Here is an 18,626-nt window from a genome sequence, read left to right as displayed (position 1 = left end):
AGTCATCATAGTCGTGGTCGTGGTCGTGGTCGTGGTCGTGGTCGTGGTCGTGGTCGTGGTCGTGGTCGTGGTCATAGTCGTGGTCGTAGTCTTGGTCATGGTCATAGTCGTAGTCGTAGTCATGGTCATGGTCATCATCGTCGTGATCGTGGTTATGGTCGTGGTCCTAGTCATAATCATGGTCGTGGTCTTCATCATAGTCGTAGCCATGATCGTTAAAGAAAATGAGAGAGGAGAAGGAAGAGAAAAAAGAAGAAGGAATGAGAGAGAGGGAGAGGAAATACATATAGCATAATAAAGAAAGAGAAAAAGTGAGAGAGATGGAAGGAGAGGAGAACAATTTAAAAAAGAAAAAAAGAATGATAACAAAAATAAATTGTTTGTCGTAACATGGACAAAATGGAAAACGATGAAGGTCTTGTTGTTCAAGATCACGAGACATATCTTAATCAGTGTGTCCTATGTCCTTGCTCTCAATGCAAGCTATCAATTAGACGAAAATATCGATTGTCTATAGAACACGTACAACGCTTCGGTGAGTTTTAATCTGAGATCATCGATTAGGAGATTGCGGATTTTCAGCAAATGGTAAGAAAAGTTAATATCAATCATGCATTGTACTCGCAAGCTAATTGGAAACCATGTACAAGAAGATTGGGTGTGGCTGGCAAATTTTCTATCCAGGGAGGTGACGTCTCGTCCCAAAGAGGAGTGCACCCTTTGCGGCCAATTAGAAGAGTTTGTGGGCATGCGATGGATGGAGTGCATGAGCCAATCCACCACTTGCAAGGCACTACCCAATCTATACCGTCAATGCCACAGGAGACAAGCTACCTTTCAGACCTACCTACAATCTTGGAGCCTGAGATGGAGGCAATGATCGATGCATTGATTCCCATGGATATCGATACTTCTGATCCGCTTAGAGACGAAGTATCCATACCATTATAGGATGGGTGGTGAGTATCTCGCCTGAAGACACTGCTTGCACTCCTAAGTGTGCGAGCAAAATACGAGTGGAGCAATGCGAGTGTGACCAAGTTGTTCAGGTACCTTGTACGTACGCTTCATTGATTTCTTTTTGGCACTATTATTAAAAATATTTGTACTTTTTTAAGGTTTTTTATGATTTTTTTTCATGTTATTGATATATCATATATTACCACCTGCAAATACCATGCCTGCGTCTCGTGCTGATGCACGACATGTTTTACAAAATCTTGGCATGGACTACAATAGCATCCATGCATGTATCAACAATTGCATACTATTTCGAGGAGAATACGAGACTATGGAGACATGTCCAAAGTGTGGTGCTCACAGGTATCGACAGGACTTACAAGGGCAAACCATCCCTCAAAAAGTTCTCAGACACTTTCCGCTCCCCCGCATAAACCACATGTTTCATACATCCGGCATGGCGAGCTTGACAACATGGCATACCCAGAATAGGTCCGCAGATGGAGTTCAACGAATATCAGCGAATTCACGTGCATGGAGCCACATTGACTCTACCTTCCCAGGCTTTGCCCGAGAGCCAAGGAATCTTCGGCTCGATCTTGCAATGGATGGCATGAACCCATTCGGTCTGCACTCAACTTCTTACACTGTGTGGCCTATAGTCCTTGTCAACTACAATATTCCTCCATGGCTTTCTATGAAGAAAGGACATCTCATCCTTAGCTTACTTGTCCCCGGCCACTACAAAGTCAAAAATATGGACATGTATCTTCATCCATTAGTCGATGAGCTTAAGATTTTGTGGGAGGAGGGGGTCACCATGCAAGATATGAGCAAGCATGATGATCGACGGTTCGCCAATATTCGAGCCATTCTCATGTGGACAATGCATGAATTTCCAGGATTTGGAGAGTGCTCAAGTAAATAGGCTTCCGTTCACGTTGGTAATATCTGTTTTTTATCTCGTTCAAGTTTGTATTCACTGGATAGAGGTGTTGGAACAGGTCTGGTTACCTCAAGTTATCATGCATGTCCATTGTGCGGGCCACACTTAGACTCCCGAAGGTCATGAACCATGAAGAAAATGGTATATCAAGGACACACCGCTTTCTTTTCAGAGGGTCATGAACTCACGGAAGGTTTTCTTGGACGACCTCCAATACGTATGAATGCCGCAAGCTGGTACGAGCTGAAAATGGTCCACGTGGAGTCACATCCAAACAAAATGCGGCGGTTCCCAGTTTTCTATGAGTTGCCATATTGGACCCACTTACAGATCAACCACTTGTTGGATCCCATGCATATTTTCAAGAATTTGGGTAGCTTGCTATGGGGCCACATCACAAGAAAGAGAACACTATAGGGGCATGAATGGATTTGAAGGAGGTAGGCAAGATTGAGGCGCTTTGGCCGCAGTCGAGTGCTAATGGTCGCGTGCAAATACCTCGCACTCCTTGGGTTTTTTCCACTAAAGAAGAGCGCATTGTGAAGCAAGTAGTCAAGTACATCCGCACTCCAACAGGTATGATGCATTCTCTCAAGTCTGCATTTTCTAAAGATGACTAATTATCAGGGCTAAAATCTCATGACTGGCATAAGATATATCATGTTTGTACTACGAATGGATTGTAATTGGCATGCGCATTTTGCTATTTGGAGTGTAGCCATTGTTCATAATGCTTTCTCATTTGTGGCAATTTATACTATCGATTGCGATCGCAGGATGCCTTACTCGAGAAATACGCGGGGCCATTTATAGGCTGTCGACTTTGGTGCAATGGATCTCACAGAAGGAGATTAAGACGTCCTCTATTGAATCCGCGAGGCGGGGAGCAGTGGAGACGGTCTATCTCTTTGAGAAATACCTGCCTACCAGCATGCTCACGATACAAATCCACATTCTTGTGCATCTTGTAGATGAAGTGGAGATTGCTGGACCTGTCCATATGCGATGGATGTTCTTCTTGGAGCGCTTCATGAAAACCCTGAAAGGATTTGTGCGACAACGAGCTCGGCCAGAAGGTAGCATGGCTGAAGGTTGCTTGGTGTATGAGGCGCTAGTGCATATTTCACAATGGCTACCAACTGTGGATCCAGACAACAAAATGCTATGGTCATTGAAGGACGATGATAGATTGATCGGAGATGTGATGGTTGGAAATGGGGTAGAAAAAAGAATGGATGCTGCAACGGAGGAGAAGGTGAATCGCTTTTGTATGTTGCACCATGCCTATATGGAGACGTGGCTCGCCAAGTACCAGATCACTAGGCAAGATCAAGAGGAAGCGCGATCTAAATTTTGACGTAGTATGCGCCATTGACCGATTCAATATCCCGAGGGCATGGAGGAGATGCCGTGGTTCATGTCAACGTGATGGTTACATGGATCTTTGACCATGGCGTCTTGCGAAGGGGCGAAGGTCTCAATGGAGGAGTGGGAATTCTCAAGGGGATGTAGTCCAAAGGTGATGACGTGTTTAGGATTTGTCGTATCTATATTTTATATGCGACAACTAATTTGAGTGTTTCAATGTACAATACAAAATATATAGTGCAGCGTGGTTGCGCGGACGGCATTTTCGCATGGAGCGTATTGACAAAATGCGCTCCACAATGGACTGTGGTATCATGGCAAGGTTCGAGCAGAAGAGCCGATGACGAGCAACGGATCCAAACACGGTTATAGATAAGATGGAGTATTTTGGGAACTTGCAAAGCATTGTTACGGTGGATTACCGTAGGTTCTCCATGATACTATTCGATGTGCAGTGGTTCAAAGTGGTACTTGAAGAAGCTGGAGCAATAGTTCGATGAGGTGCATCTGGATTTCTCAAAATAGATTCCAAAAAAAATGGACGGATTTGCGCGACACCTTTGTGTTGCCGGCGCATTGTGAACATGTGCATGAACTCATTTTTTTGTTAAATGTATTACGACATGGTACATGTCACAATAGTTTAATCTCTCTTGTACGTGTTTATGAACAGATAATCTTCTATCCAAACCCCCGACAACCTCGATGGTGGTATGTTATACCTTCAGCTCCCCGAAGTATGAGAGTATATGATCAAAGCGATGTTCCGAGCATAGATGAGAACAACATGCAAATAGAGGGGTCGATATTGCAAGGGGTGGAGGCCACCAAAAGCTTGGAGCATGTAGAGGAGCCAGCATCAGCTAACAATGATGGAAATACACGAGTCCAAGAATTCTTTGAGAACAAGTTGGACTCATCCTTTTGTGGTGACATGTCTATCGACCTTCTAGTGTATGCGGAGTTGTGCCAAAAGATTGACATGGAACCATAGGATACTTCATACTTGGAGCATCCACTTACTCAATTCATTGACTAATCGCTTATAAGGGTACATAAGATATGCATTTTAAGTGACATCATTTTTTTAGGATTTATATTACCGTGCTTTGTATGATTTAAATTGATTATGCTAACATCATTTTTTGTCTGTGCAGGTGACATTTTCAGGATAAGTTGAGGGATGAGCGATGAGGAGTTGCAGGATATCTTCACGCGCATGTCTCCAGATCAAATAGCGAGATTCAGAGACATGGCAGACTAGGAGCGGTCTCGGACATCGTCAGACGGCTCTACTAGATCTACTTCAGTGTGATTAGATACTTCAGCTTCGAGCAGATGAGGTCAATGCTCCAGACTTGAGCCAGAGGGATGGAGTGCTTCAGGGTCAGGGGGATGCTGTAGAGATACAGAGGTAGTGAACCCGCGGTCAGCACGGGATACAGGTGCGACTCCTCGCTCTCGTGGTGGTTCCAGGAAGCGTGGCTCATGTGGATTCTGTGGAGGCATGGATGCGGTGTCTCCATCTCGTCGTTCTATTGGAGTTGCATCACCTCTAGGATTTGTCACACCTATGGGGACATCTACTCCAGTTACTCTCTCAGCCGTCTGTAGGTGGCACCCCTATGGGTGCTACTCTGATGGATACTACCTTGGTCGGTACATCGGATGTACATGGGTCTCTTGGATATGCCCAGGAGTGTGGACGTAGGTGGGAGAGGACCTATCTTAGGCATACCTCAGAGGGATATGCCTATCTTGTCAATGATAGGTCAGGAGCCATCATCATGAATGATGAGGGGAGGAGGGTGATGGCTTGCATGAGAGAGTTGTGCCAACAAGTTTTTCAGCACAACGTCATAGATCATTGAAAAAACATACCGGAGGGGAGCAAGGACTACATAGTAGCATCCTTGCATGAGGATTTTCGAGTTCCAGCCACAGTAGATAGATTTTCTACGAGTTGGATGATGGACTGCATGCGTGCATATATGTCACACAGACCATCGGATGCACGTAAGGCACTCAAGAGTGGGCCTGCAAAGCCTGAGTGGCTAGACGCGGACGATTGGCGCCGACTGAGGGAGGAGGCTACAGATTCTCCAGGACGTTAGAGTCAACAGCGTGAGGCAGTGAGGGCACAACTAGAGGCCGCAGTGGTCCATCATCTTGGGAGTGGCGGCCACAGGACATATCTGGAGGACTTTGTAAGTTTTTCTTTCGTTTTGCTTGCTTATTTTTTTGCAATATCCTTTGTACTGACAATCATGTTTCTAACAGTTAGTATTTTGTTTTCTTTGCAGCACTCCATTACAAATCGTGATCCGACCGGCCTTGAGACTCGATATGCAGAGAGGCACGGTCTCACTGCATTGATCGACCGATTGTATAGATGTGGCGGCCCTGTAAGTCACTCATATTTCTTGTCCATAGTTACCATGTTTAATTAGAATGCATTATTGTATGGTGGACTGATGTGTTGTTGTTTCTTTTTTTGCGGAGTCCATTCGATGCTCCTTGGTGGTGGAACGAGCTTTTGAATGGCGAGGATATGTAGCTCGCCCTTGGATCCCTGGAGCTCACACACCCTTCTTTTTTGGTCGCCTGATCTGTGTAGACATTATCTATGTAGTAGTGATATCTTTTCATGATTGTACCAGTCACTTTCATTATGCGATCATGTATTTATTTCATGTATCAGTGTTATGATTTCAGTACACTTTGTTTTTGTTTACGCGAGCATTGTACACAATGCAGAAACTATTTTGTATTTAAAAAAATTCCCTGTTACCGTCGCTATTAGCGTCGCAAATTTACCTGCATGAGTCGTTATTTGCGTCATTATTAGCATCGCAGAGTATTGTTATTAGCGTCACTATTTGCGTCGGTATCAGCTAATACCGACGCAAATAGCAACACTGATACCGACTATTCTATGGCGTTCCCAATAACGACTCTTTTTGCGACGACGGGGGCAAATTTTTTTATTTACATTTTTGTCGCTTTTAACGTCGGTATAAGGCCTATATCTTGTAGTGTCACTCTCTCTCCATGCCTATATATATAGAGAGAGAGAGGTAGAGAGCAAAACCCAGCATGACAGGGGTTGCCAACAACCCTCTTTTGAGCAAAGAGAAATTCTGCAAGTCCTCATGCTTCTACTCTCAAAGAACCCATTGATCTTTTTTCCACTGAGTAGGGGCTACTCTAGCAACTTCTTGTTCAATGAAAAATAATTCCATGTAAGCTCCTTTGTTTGGGAGAGGGGACTTGTGGAATCTATCTTTTTCGAAAAAGGGGATGCCAACAACCCATTCCTTATAGAAAAAAATACACATATCGCTCTCTCTCCATGCCTCTTTCTCTAGCGCTCTCTCTTTCTGTGTGTGTGTGTGTGTGTGTGTGTGTGTATGTGTAAATTTACTAGTATTAAATCATGAGTCAGTTAAAAATAATATATAAGTACTTAGTTAATAAATAGCATATAATAATATAAGTTAATGTTAATAATATATTAATTTAATCTCATTTTCTTAATAGCTAATTTATAATGTATTAGTTTAAATAGTTAGTATCAATTAGATTACTATTTTTTAAATTTAAAAAATTTAGTATTGATTATTAATATTAATTAATTAATAAATTTAATTGATTATTGATATTAATCAATTATTAGTTATGGTATTATTATTTAATCAACTATCAATATTAATAAAGTAGTATCCAATTATTAGTATTTATTAGTACTAATTATAAGCATTCATTCATATTAATTTATTAGATTAGTTAATTAATATTAATTACTATTAGTAGTAATTAATAATTTAATATTTATCATTATTATTAATTAATAAAATTAGTTAGTTAATTCTAATTATAATAATATTAATTAGATTATTATTATTTAATTACTTATTAATATTAATTATTAATTATTATTAAATATAATTATTTATATTAGTATTAATTATTAGTAAATACTAATAATAATTAATTTTAATTATTAATAGTGTTTATTTGTTAGTCGTTATTATTATCTGTTAATATTAATAGTTCACAAATATCAAATAGTTTATAATAATTCATTAATTCCTTGATATCACTTACTTTATATTGTTTAGTATTAATTATCAAGGATATTAATAACAATAACTCTATTGAACAAAATCTGAAATAACTTTCCAAGAGCTAGTTCAAACGAGGTATGCCACATATCAAAAGGAAGCTCACAAAGAGTACTTTCACCTGTGTAAGTGGCACTTTGCTAAAAATTGAAACAAATAAAATCTACTCTACAACAAACTACTATCTGGGTATTGTTTGCCATAAAATAGGTCCACTCTAGCTATAGGCCATAGTAGCTAAGAATGCATTGTGAAGATAGGGAAACTCGTCTAGTATTAGAGGCAAGCCTCTAAGAAGCCTCCTCAAGTAGAAATCCTTTCCACTTAATCAAATACTCAATAATGGACCTAAAGCAAAGGTTCTTTTCACATTGACCAATTATATCCTTAGGGACATACTGTATAAGACCTTCTTCATCAATAGGAGCTAACTCATCCACCATGTCCCTTTAGGTACCAAACAAAGGCTTGAGGTGAAAATTGTGTAATACATTGTGAATATTAGTAGAAGAGGGGAGTTCCAATCTATAGGCTAAGAGTTCTATGTCCTTAAGAATCATGTATGGCTTATAGAACCTATATGCAAGCTTATTTATTGATGCATCTTTCAAAGTGGAATAGTGGGACTTGGACATTTCAACAATACCAACTCTCCTTACTAAAACTCAATAGGGTACCTCTTCTCATTAGCATACATCTTTATCTATTCTTGAGTATTGATAAATATTAACTTATTAATTAACTTATTAATCAACATCAAAACTAATTAATACATGTACAAATCATTTAATCTTTAGTTAATTATTTTATTACATAGTTAGTAAGCTTATCAATTAAATAATATCAATTATATTATGAATTAATTAGTTAATTGATATTAATTAGCTTGTCCATTAGTTAATGTATATCAACTAGCTTATTAATTACTTTGTTATTATTACTAGTTTATAAATATCAATTAGTTTAATACAATTAATTAATTCCTTAATATCACTTGATTTATATTAATTACTATTAATTATTAAGAATAACAATAATAATCGATAATAATAAGTATACATTATTACTAGTATAAATTAATTAATATTTAGATAATCAATATCAATTAGCTTATTTATTGATATTAACTTGTTGATTAGCTTATTAATTAAAATTAAAACTAATTAATACATGTATAAATGAACTAATATTTACTAAATCGATATTAATTGATTTCTTAGCTAGCTAATTAGATCATAATTTAGATAAAATCAATTATATTATTAATTAATATTTAATAAATATTAATTAGCTTATATATTAGTTAATACATATTAATTGGTTTATTAATGTATTTATTATTATCTATCAATATTAATAGTTCATGAATATCACTTAGTTTATTATAATTAATCACTTTCTTACTATCACTTACTTTATATTGGTACTATTTTATTTTTTAGATAATAAGTTATATTAATTAGTATTTAAATTATTTTATTAATATTACTTACTTTATATTAATTATTATTATTTATTGATAATATTAATAATAATTAATGAGAATTAGTAAACATGAATACTAGTATAAATTACTTAATATTTAGATAATCAAAATCAATTAGTTTATTGATTCATATGAATTTATTATTTAACTTATTAATTAATATTAGAATTAATTAGTACATGTATAAATCAACTAATATTTAGTTAATCAATACTAATTAGTTTATTACTTAGTTAATTAGATTATCAGTTAAATAATATCAATTAGATTATTAATTAATAAGTTAATTAATATTAATTAGCTTATCAATTAGTTAATACATATTAATTAGTTAGTTTATTAATTTATTATTATCTATAAATATTAATAGCTCATACATATTAATTAATTTTTATGATTAATTTATTTCTTAATATAACTTACTTTATATTGATAATATTTTAATTAGTTTATTAATAGTACTTAGTTTATATTAATTACTATTAATTTATATATATATATAATGTCAGGAGGCATTTTCCATGGTGGATTCCATGATTATATTTATTTGTCAAGGCTCATACACAAGATGGATTCCTTGTGTGAGAAGTTGATGGGGATGCCTATCCTTTTCGTGCGTCAGATTAATGTAATGTGCACGTGGGTGATTCCGTAAAATACATATTAAATTAATAGACGTTTACGAGTTTAGAGTGCACACTCAAATTAAATTAAGGTAAGGGACAGAGCTCCAACCTATTTAATTATTTTATAGTAGCTGAAGATTGTTATGTATTCACTTTTTTTGGGTTTTATTTAATTATTTTCTAAAAATTGTGAATGCTTCAATTGATGTGTAGAGCAGGCGACGGTGGCGTTGGGTAGCATTGAGCGATGACATGAATCAAAATGCCTTTAAAAATTACTACTTTTTATGGGCATGTGCCTTATCATTAAAGGCGTGGCGCCAATATTTATTTAAGCACGCTTATTTATTAAAGCGCTTGACAAAACATTTATTATCTTGCATGCGCAAAGGCACTCGGTTAAATATTTCATTATTTGATATTTGTACGCCCAAACGCCTTACTCTATATTTGGGCAAACACAAAGAAAAAAACATGTTATTTGTAAAGTGGGCTATTTTTTAGCTTAAAGATAAATAAATCTATAAATACATGCCTTGTGAAGCACTCACACAAGGCATGGGGGGAGATTGCACCCATTTTTTTTTTTGTCTCATGTCGTGCAAATTCTCTTTTGCTTTTTACTTGCAATTATGAAGGTTTGTAGAGTTCTTTGTTCTTAGGGACCTTCGGGCATTCGCTACGCACGCATACAGCATCCGATCTACACACTAGTGGTATCAGAGCGAAGCTGAGATCAAGAGCTTCCAATCGCTTGCCATCTCGTGTAAAGACGAAGCTCTTGGAACAAATAGACTCTATAGGATGTCTTGCGATGAACTGATAACATAGGTGTGTTCATGGCGATGAAGAACCCCCTGATATACCCTCTTATTGCGAAGGACCTCTCACAACAGGTGGAGGACCACTTGAGAAGCCCCTTTGTCAAGATGTTTTTTTCCTCACAGAGAAATTGTTAAGCTTTATGATTAAGCTTAGAGAGCTTAAGCTCTAAACTTTTCAAATCAGTAATTCGGCATGAACTCATGGATGTCGATTCGATCAAAAATGTAACGCAATCCTGTACTAAACCAACGAATTTGCTTAAGCCTTTTAAAAGCTTTAAGCTATTAAGCTTAATCTAAGGCTTAAAGCTTCAATTATCAATCTCTTACATAGCAAGTGTTCATATTGTGGTACTCCCAAACCGGTTTTGAAGCTTCAGCAAAAGTCCCTATTTCCATCTGCAACTTGGTCGAACAGATTTACGACAAGTATGCTGTTACACGCAATCTATGAGGAAGACTATTTTGCTTGGAAGAAGATTATTTTCAATTGCCATATCCAAGAAAAGAAAGATCGTAAAAGTAAAGGCCTACAAATAAACAAAGCAAGTTTGTGGTGATCTTCTTCACCCGTGACTAGAGGATGAGCGATGGATCTTCAATCAAAACCAAGATGTCAAATTATAATATGGACGATTTTATGGGCGAAGGCGATTTGCCAGAGCTGACTATGGAACAAAAATTGAATCTAATCATGATGCAGCTTCAAGAAGAACGAAGGGCACGTCAAAACTTCCAGGCACAATTGGCTACACTTCAACAATCCACTATCGATCAAGACGGAGCGCAACCTAAAGATGTCATTCAACGTACTATTGATGCAACACTCAATGCACATGCTCTTAGAAAATAGGCCAAGATAAGTAAAAGAAATTTTAACTTCTGCACTTTTAAGGGGCAACCTAATGGCAAAATTATTATTGCTTTCATTAGTCAATTTGACGACTATTTTCATGAAGAGCAATATGCTGAAAAATATAAACTTAAATGTGTCACTAACCATCTAGCAGATAGAGCATCATTATGGTGCATTGTTGTGCACAAGAGTATTGATTGTCCCTCTCCTTGGGAAGCCTTTCAAAAGAAATTTTTGCAGAATTTCCTTCCACCTCAATTCCATGAGAAAGCTATAAAACAATGGGATCTCCTGCAACAAAGAGATCATGAATCCATTCCACAATACACTGAGTGTTTCTGGAGTGCCTTACTTCAACTTTGAATGCTTGAAGATGTTCCTGAAGTGACCCACAAGCACAAGTACATGTCCAGTTTGCTTGGTCACTTCTATGCAGAAGTGAATATGTTCAAGTCAAAGACTTTGGAGGATGCAATTTCTTTAGTGCATGATGCAGAGGATAAAATTCGTGGACGAGAAAAGTGACCGCAATAATTTACGGTTATTGGTAACTTTGGTACAAAGCAATTCAATTCTAACTTCCAAAGATTCAATCAAAATCTCTTTGCTCCTTCTTCTTTCTGTAAACCTTGGACTCAACCTCCTACTTTGCCATCAAATACAAATTCAAACCCTAAACCTTCCCTCCAGCCAAATCCCAATATACCCAAACTTCCAGCCCTTACCAACAATGTCTCCAAAGCAAAGCTTATGGTTTGCTACAAGTGTCATCAACCTGGACACTTAGTAGGGAACTGTCAGTCCAAGAAGCAAGCTATTCAAATCAATCACTTGGTAGCAACTGATGATGAGGATCATGAAGATATGCCAGACTTCACTGAAGATGATGATGATATCGATGATGCTTTAGTAGGTATACCAAATCCTCATTTGTTATTAACAATGAAATGTTTTGTGCATGGTTAAGAAAAGATTGTTTTGCATGATGATGGAAGCACGCATGATTTTATTTCCGCAAAGTCAGTGAAAGAATTGAATTTATCTACTATTCCAACTCATTATCGCATAAAGGCTACATTCTTAGGCACTAGATACAATGGTACACAAGAAGCACATAATTTAGAGATTAAAATCGGTGATTATGTTGAGCGTTGAAATTTCTTGGTTGTGCCTTTACAAGCTAGTGATATTATTTTGGAAATACCTTGGCATCACAAATGTAACCCTAACATAGATTATTCCACACATTCCATGAAAATTCATTTTAACGGAACCCAAATCACATTCCATGGATTGTACACCTTTGATAATTTTCCACTACTTAGTCACACATAGGCTAAATGTGCATTGAGAAAAGGTAGTAAATCATATTTAGTATGGGCGAATGAAATTGAAGCTAAGGAAAATCATATGCATCCTAGGCATACATAATTTCTTTCACAATTTAAAGATTTTTTTGCTACTAATTTACCACCTGGTTTACCACCTACACATTCTGAAGACCATAAAATAGATTTAATCCCAAGTTCGCAACCACCATGTAAAACACCTTATAGACACAATAATATTGAACAAAAAGAAATCCAAACACAAGTTGAAGAACTATTGAACCAATGACTCATTAGGCCTAGTAGTTCTCCTTTTGGTGCATCTATCCTATTAGTTAAGAAGAAAAATAATACCTATAGGATGTGCATTGACTATCGTGCCATAAATAAAATCACTGTTAAGAATAGATATCCTATCCATAGGGTAGACGACCTCTAAATCTGGATATCATCAAGTACACTTGGATACATCTGACATTTTTAAGACTGCATTTAGAACTCAATTTGGTCATTATGAATTTCTTGTTATGCCTTTCGGATTGACCAACACACCAGCTACATTCAGTCATATGATGAATCGTATATTTTTGAAGTATCAGAATTGTGTGATTGTTTCCTTTGATGATATATTGGTTTTTAATAAGGACGAGAATGAGCATTGTGAACATCTATCTTTAGTTTTCAAATTGTTGAAACTGTGTATGCTAACCTTGACAAGAGTGAATTTTTCCAAACCCAGATTAAATACTTAGGTCACATTGTTTCTTCTTATGGTATTCACATTGATCCTAAAAAGATAGAGGCAATTTTGAATTGGTCAATCCTTAAAAATGTGCACGAGTTACGTTCTTTCTTAAGCCTTGCCAATTTTTATAGAAAATTTATGAGAAATTTTTCATTGCTTGCATTGCCTTTGACAAAATTGTTAAAGAGAGGTATTATGTATCGTTGGTCTAACAACGGAGCAAAAGTCTTTTGATTTGTTGAAACATGATTTAACACATGCATCTATCTTGCAATTACTTGATTTTAATCGACCATTCTTTCTAGTAGTCACTGATGCTAGCGGATTAGGAATAGGAGTTGTTCTCATGCAAGATTCACATCCCATAACCTATTCTAGTTGCAAACTTAAACCTTCTGAGTTGAAGTATTCCACATGTGATAAATAATTATTAGCTATAGTTCAAGCCTTATGTCAATGGAAACACTATCTAATGGGATCCAGATTTATAATTAAAGCTGATCAGCAAATTATCAAATATCTCCTAAGTCAGCCACAAATTTTTGACCATCATATTAAATGGGTTTCTTTCATTCAAAGTTTTCATCCACTTATCCAATATCAGAGGAAGAGAAAATGTTGTTGCCGATGCATTGAGTAGAAGACCAAGTATCCATAATATTTTCGTTCTATTTTTTTATTTCCTTACTCCTATGAAGGATACCTATGACCATGACCCCTGTTTTTAAGCTTATTGGAACAAATTAGTTGCTAACAACTAGATTCCAATTGATTCTTTATCTTATTCTGATGGATTTATGTTTTATGAGAAAAGATTGTGTGTCACTGTTTAATTTAGATCATTTGTGTTGCACGAAATTCATTGTCCTCCATATCAAGGTCATTGAAGCATTATTTTCACTTTAAGAACATTGGTTGAAGATTTTTATTGGTCGCAAATGGAATTTGATGTTTCTAACTTTATTTCTGAGTGTTTAATTCGCCAAAGAGTCAAGCGACACCATGGTAAGCAATATGGTTTGTTAATGCCTTTACCAATTCCTGACCGTCCATGGGAACATATTTCAATGGATTTTATAACTGGTTTGCCTAATACATAAGCTAATCATGACATGATTTAGACTATAGTAGATCGATTTAGCAAACAAGCATATTTTCTACCATGCAAGAAAACATTAACTGCATCTCAAGCTGCACAATTATTTTTGAATATTGTTTTCACTAATCATGGTTTGCTAAAAGTTATTATTTTTTATCATGATTCTAGATTTTGTAATAATTTTTTAACTACTTAGTTTGCTAATTTGGGTACTAAGATTGATTTCTCATCTGCATTCCATCCTGAAACCAATGGGTAAATAGAAGCTACTAATAGTACAATTCTGGATCTTTTACGTGCATACACACTTTCAAAACCACAAACATGGGACACACATTTACATCTACTTCAATTTTCATACAATAATACACCACACATAGCTACTCATAAAGCACCTTTTGAAATCATTTATGGACATAGATTGCCTACACCTGTCACATCATTGTCAAATAAAGTTAAAGTTACCAATACGCATGCTACTGTTTTTGCTCAATTTAAAGACATGATTACGAAAGCCCAACAATCATACACTAAAAAAGCTAATAAGAAAAGAGAAGCCATGAGTTTCAATATTGGTGATTATGTTTGGTTAGATATTGAAAAGAGAAGATTGCAAAGTGTTAAGAAAACACCCCATTGTTAAATTAGCACCTACGTTTTATGGACCTTTCAAAATAATTCACAAGATCAATGACAATGCATTTAAATTAGAACTACCTAAACATTGGAAGATCCATAATACTTTTCATATCAATTTGTTATGACCTTTTAGAGGCCAACTACCTATCCACCTTGTCTATGAAAATCCTTCTTTGTTAGATGAAGAAACTGAAATCCTTGGACCTGAAACTATTCTAGACACTAACTTTATGATCACTAGAATTGGTCATAGATATTCTAGATATTTGATTGAGTTTAAAAATCATTCTGTTGAAGAGGCCCATTAGATGCACGCCCACGACCTAAGTGCTTACCCCTCACTACTCGCTCCACATTGAGCTAATAGCAATTGAGGACAATTCCTATCCCACCCCGGGGGTATGATGCCAGGAGGCATATTCCACTGTGGATTTTGTGATTATATTTATTTATCGTGACTCGTACACAAGGTGGATTCCTTGTGTGAGAAGTTGATGGGGACACTTGTTTTTTTGGGTATCAGATTAATTTAATATTCACGTGGGTGATTCCATAGCAGGTGATTTCGTAAAATACATATTAAATTAATAGACATTTACGAGTTTAGAGTGCACACTTGAATTAAATTAAGGTCAAGACAAAGTTTCAACTTATTTAATTATTTTGTAGCTAAATTAAATTAAGGTCAAGACAAAGTTTCAACTTATTTAATTATTTTGTAGCTGAAGACTGCTAGGTATTCACTTTTGTTGGGTTTTATTTAATTATTTTCTAACAATTGTGAATGCTTCAGTTTTGATGTGTAGAGCAAGCAGCGGTGGTGTTGGGTAGCACCGGGTGACCACGGGAATCCAAATGCCTAAAAGAATTACTATTTTTTATGGGTGCATGCCTTATCACTAAAGGCATGGTGCTAATATTTATTTAAGCACACTTATTTATTAAAGTGCTTGACAAAACATTTATTATCTTATATGTGCAAATGTGCTTGGTTAAAATTTTCATTATTTGATATTTGTATGCCCAAACGCCTTACTCTATATTTGGGCAAACACAAAAGAAAAAGCATGCTATTTGTAAAGTGGGCTATTTTTTAGCTTCAAGATAAATAAATCTATAAATACATGCCTTGTGAAGCACTCACACAAGGCATGGGAGGAGATTGCACCCAATTTGTCTTTTGTCTCATGTCGTACAAATTCCCTTTCACTTTTTACTTGCAATTATGAAGGTTTGTAGAGTTCTTTGTTCTTGAAGACCTTTCGACATTCACTATGCATACATGCAGGATCCGATTTGTGCAGTAATATATGAATAATAATTAATATACTAATTAATATGTTAGTATAGTAATCAATTAGTATTAAATGATATCTCACTATATTATTATTATTTACTTTGTATGTTAATTAATATATTACTATTAATCATTTCATATAAATTGATATTTAATAAATCAAATACCTGAGGTATCCAAGTGCTTTCATGTAGCGAATAGTTTCCATTTCATGGGCTTACTCAATAGAGAGAGAATGAGATGAAGATGGATTGAGCTTGAGATTTTGAGCAAGAGGAGTGACCATGGGATTACAATTTTGCATAGAGTAGCGGGAGAAAATAGTCATGATGTGGGTACGTTGATGCATTTTTATGGATATAGATGACTAATCAATTTCAATGCTAATACAGTAATGCATAGGACAATAATCTGTTATAGAAAATTGGGAGGATATTACAAATTTGGCCTTTGACATTGCACAACAAGAGTTAACTAGGATATAGGATTATCATCAATATAGAGGTCTAGAATTATGAATATGATGCCTTGAATGAGAACACAGCTGTTGTGATGTGTATGTAACCTTCTAAAGCCATAGTATACTAAATGAGTATGAATGTGAGTGTACCATTCCTTTGGTGCTTGTTTCAAGTCATATAGAGCTTTATATAAAAGACAAACATGAGTAGGAAATTTCAGATCCACAAAATTAGGAGGCTAGGATATATAAATTTCTTCATCTAAGTGACCATGTACAAAAGCAATTTTGACATTGACATGATGCAAAAGTAATTTGAAATGGGTAGCCATGGAAACTAATACTCATAAGGAAGTCATGGAGAGCACTAGAGAGAATGTACTTCCATAGTGGAGGCCTTATATCTCTTTGAAACCGCGAGCTTCTATACAATCTTTATACTTGTCAATGGTATCTTGAAGTTTGAGCTTTTTCTGAAGCACCCATTTGTGACTGATTTTGCTGATTGCCCATGAGGAAGAGGGACCAATGTCCAAGTGTGGTTTTAAATAAGAGCCTCATATTCCTCAAGCATGGCAATTCGCCAATGAGGAGCTTTATGACTTTGGAGTGCTTGAGTGATGGAAGGACTATTTGGTGGCTCGAGAATGCTATCATGAAGTGGATTTCTTGCTTGTCCAACTACACTATGACAGATGATTTTTTATGCCGCGAAGTGCTTAAAAATAGCCAAAAAATTTTTAATTTCAAGGGAAAAATAGACTTTCTCGAAGGCGGCGGTTGCAATCAGTACGATTTTAAGTGAAAATGCACGGAAGTGCTTAAAAGATCCATTGGATGATAGTTTGTGAATTTACATAATTTTTTGGCATGTCACATGAGACCCTGGGAGATGCCCAACAGTGGAGGACTTCAAGACGGATGTCCAAGATTTTTCAGACTTCAATTCGGATTCCGGACACGGAAATGGGAGTGCGCAGAAGGCCAAGGGCCAAAGGCCAAGTGGGAATAGACTTTAGGGGGCCCAAAAGTCATGACCACGCGTGGAATGGCTGTCTAGTTGTGGAGATCAAAATTTAATCTTTCTCTCTCCTGCATAGAGGCACTTCATGTGGCAAGAATCAAGAAGAGAATCGGGAGATGGATGCTTGTCCAGGAGGCATCGGATTGTTCCAAGAGGCTAAGGAGGTTGAAGGCTAAAGATCTATGCTGAAATCTATGGTTGGGTGGTCGATACACAGTCCCAATTAAATATTCAAAAAACCTGAAACACACAAAAACGCGGTATGCTCTATTTTATGAAAGAATTTTTTTTGTTTTTTATCGTTCATGGTCTAAATTGTGTGCACATGGGCTGAAATTTTATTTGAATGTTCCTTGCATTATGTTTGAGGGCTGCAATCACTATTATGCAGAGCTTGTATTGATTTACAATAATGATAAATTTTTAAAACCCGAAAAAACACAAATTTTGATGGAAATTGATAGTTTCTTTGATTTTGAGTGGAAAAAAATGAGTGGACATGGGATAAAATAAGAGAAAATGTTGAGTTTCAGTTCCAATGATCAATTATTTAAAAAAAACCAGAAAATATCTATTTTCTATTAAAATAAATAGAAAAAATGGGGAAAATTTTAAAAAAAGATTTCTTGCGTTCAAAAAAAATAGAAAAATGAGATCTATGTATGTGAATGTCTGACAGGGCTGAAGGATGAGGTTAAGACTCAATTTCTCCCTTGTTATTTGTGTTAAAGTGCATATTTATTGTTTTTACATACAAAAAATGACATAAAAGAAACCTCTACACCTATGCACCGTAGCAAAATTTAAACGGTGAGGGGGAGAATGATGTTATATCATAGTTTAA

This window comes from Lygodium microphyllum, chromosome 29 (assembly GCF_053477565.2).
Source record: "Lygodium microphyllum isolate KBCC chromosome 29, Lygodium_microphyllum_v1.1.10, whole genome shotgun sequence".
NCBI classification, from domain to species: Eukaryota; Viridiplantae; Streptophyta; class Polypodiopsida; order Schizaeales; family Lygodiaceae; genus Lygodium; species Lygodium microphyllum.
Note: the sequence above shows the minus strand (reverse complement) of the source record.